Source organism: Cariama cristata, unplaced genomic scaffold (genome assembly GCF_000690535.1).
Source record: "Cariama cristata isolate BGI_N322 unplaced genomic scaffold, ASM69053v1 scaffold25639, whole genome shotgun sequence".
NCBI lineage: Eukaryota > Metazoa > Chordata > Aves > Cariamiformes > Cariamidae > Cariama > Cariama cristata.
In genome coordinates, this window is record NW_009637852.1 from 29,130 (window position 1) to 32,173 (window position 3,044).

A 3,044-nucleotide genomic window follows, 5' to 3' on the forward strand; every position below is an offset into this window, starting at 1 on the left:
ACTATTTCTGATACAAGCCAGGATGCCATCGGCCTTCTTGGCCACCTGGGCACACTGCTGGCTCATATTCAGCCAGCTATTGACCAAAAATGATCCGGAGGATGAGGCAGACTGTACTCTCAGCAACTTTGCAGATGAAGCCAAACTAGGAGGAGTGGTTGATACACCAGAGGGTCATGTTGGCATCCAGAGGGACCTCAGCAGGCTGGAGAAATGGGCTGTCAGGAACCTCATGAAGTTGAACAAGAGGAAATCCAAAGTCCTGCGCCTGGAGAGGAACAACCCCAGGCACCAACGTATGGTGGGGACCACCCAGCTGTAAAGCAGATCAGCAGAAAAGGGCCTAGGGGACCTGCTGGACACCAGGTTGAACATGAGCCAGCAACGGGCCCTTACCACAAAGAAGGCCAACTGTATCCTGGGCTGCATCAGGCAGAATGTTGCCAGCAGGTGGAAGGAGGTGATCCTTTCCCTCTGCTCAGCACTGGTGAGGCCACACCTGGTGTGCTGGTTCCAGTTCTGGGCTCTTCAGTACAAGAGACATGGACAGACTGGAGAGAGTCCAGTGAAGGGCCACAAAGACGAAGGGACTGGAGCATCTCTCCTATGAGGAAAGGCTGAGAGAGCTGGGACTGTTCAGACTGGAGAAGAGAAGGCTCAGGGAGAATCTTATCAATGTCTATAAATACCTGAAGGAAGGGTGCAAAAAGGATGGAGCCAGGCTTTTTTCAGTGGTGCCCAGCGGCAGGACCAGAGGCAATGGGCACAAACTGAAACACAGGAGGTTCCCTCTGAACATCAGAAATCAATTTTTTGCTGTGAGGATGACCAAGCACTGGCACAAGTTGCCCAGAGAGGGGGTGGAGTCTCCATCCTTGGAGATGCTCTAAAGCTGGTCCTGGGCAACTGGTTCTTGGTGGCCCTGCTTGAGCAGGGGAGGTTGGACCCGATGACGTAAAGAGGTCCCTTCCAACCTCAACCATCCTATGTGAAGGTTAGAGATAGAAAACGAACTGTCATACTTCACAGTGCACTCATGCCTACTCTCCATTTGTTGAAAGAAAAAAAAAAAGAAAGAAAACTTCAGTTTTGAAATTATAAACCAGCAGTGCCAATAATAACTTCTGATACATGCCTGTAAGCCCTGTTAGGGAGAATTTACCTGCCAGGTGAGAATGTGGAGCTTAAGGAAGTCATTCTACACTTGAGAAACCACCATCGTAGCTAACACCCTTACTTGTGTTACAAAGCTAATGGATCTTGGCTCATACACAGATTTGAGACATGATCTGATGTTGGTCAGTCACTTCCTACCTGCATATAGGAAAAAAATACTTAGTTTCAAGCAACTTTTTATTTCCAAATTACTTTCCTCCATATATGCAATGACCCTTAATTTTGAATTATATTTCACATCTTATTAATACTGTATGCACTTACTACCTTTCTAACATTAGACAACTAACTGCTTTTCAGTTATTAGGGGAAGATTTGTCACAACAGACTTCCACTTGAACTGATTATTATGCTTATAGTTATGCCATTCCTAATTATCACAAATGGAAACAACTTCATTTTATGAATATCATACCTAAATTTTTAACTGGGTTACCTGAGTAACTTGGATTTACACTGTGTTTCTTAAGACTGCAATGAAATACGCATGGAAATGTATTTATGTATCAATGAGTATTAGTTTAACTATGCCAGTCTGTCAAAAACATGCAGGCTGTCTGGTATTTGCTTTTACATTAGAGTATACTATTTCAAGACCAGTAATAAAATAAACAGTGTTCATCTGAGATGCATAGTGTTACAGTGGTACTGTTCCAGAAAACCAAATAAGATATTTAATCATTCAGCTGAGACTCAGTTTCTTATCTGCAAAGGTTGTAGGTCACACACTGTCTTTAATCACTCACAGGTGATTCTACTTCCTCTTCCATTTTTCTTTGTATTTCAAAACACATGCTGACTGCACATGTTGTCAAGCTAAAATGGCAGTATACTGCGTCTCTTATGAGTTATCAACATATTTCAGTAAGTAAACATTGTACAACAGAAATCATCTGATACGGGAGCTACGGGGGATGAGGGTTAATGAGTTAACAGTAGGCAGAGGAACCCGGTCTGAGGCTGGGGACTTGCAAGGAGGAACCCATCTGCCTCTACAGTATACACAGCTGAGTCTCCTGTACGTGCGAGCACCATCTCAATGCTAGGGAAAAGCCCCCTATGCCTATTAAGCTACTTACAGTGCTTCACTGAAACATCTCAGGGTATAATTTACTTAATGCATTTGTCACAGAATATTTCATGACTTTGTATTCCCATGTATGCAGAAAGACAGAACATTCAAAGCTCTGTTTAAAATGTCAATACAGAATAACTTTGTTATAAATATAATCCTGTCCTAGAAAGACTTTGCATTGTGTTTATGGGGAAGTGGGAGCACAAAGCCCTACCAGGTAGAGGAGGCTGTGCAGCTGTTACGCCATGCAGATGGAAAAGCATACACTTCAAAAGGCAATGACAACTGCCTGCCTGCTGACCCGTACCATACACCTGAACGCATTTTTCACACATCCATTGAAGCTAATAAAACCCAGAAGAATATTAGAAAGGCAGATTAGAGCCACAAGATGAAAGCACTACTTACCTTTGCTTTATACAATAAGAGGTGACTACAGTAAGTTTCCAAAAAGCAGCGAGTAAATCAGAATATTGTTCTTTTTCTATCTTATTTGTCCTATAGCAAGAAACTGGGTTGGTGAAACTTTTCAGCCTATATTCCTCTAGAACAAAGCAGTGAGGCTATTTAACAAAGTATACATGCAAATAGTAGAAATATATTGAGCTGTTTTGAGGTTTTGACCTTTTTTTTTTTTTTTAACACTCTCCCACCAAAGGAACCCTAGTTACTTACCTTCTTCTTCTGTTTGTCTCTATCGAATATTTCTGTGTTCTTTTCTGACATATTTTTTGATTTTCTTTCAAGGCCTGATGGTCTTTTAAAGCCCATTCAGAACGAAATTTCAAGGCAC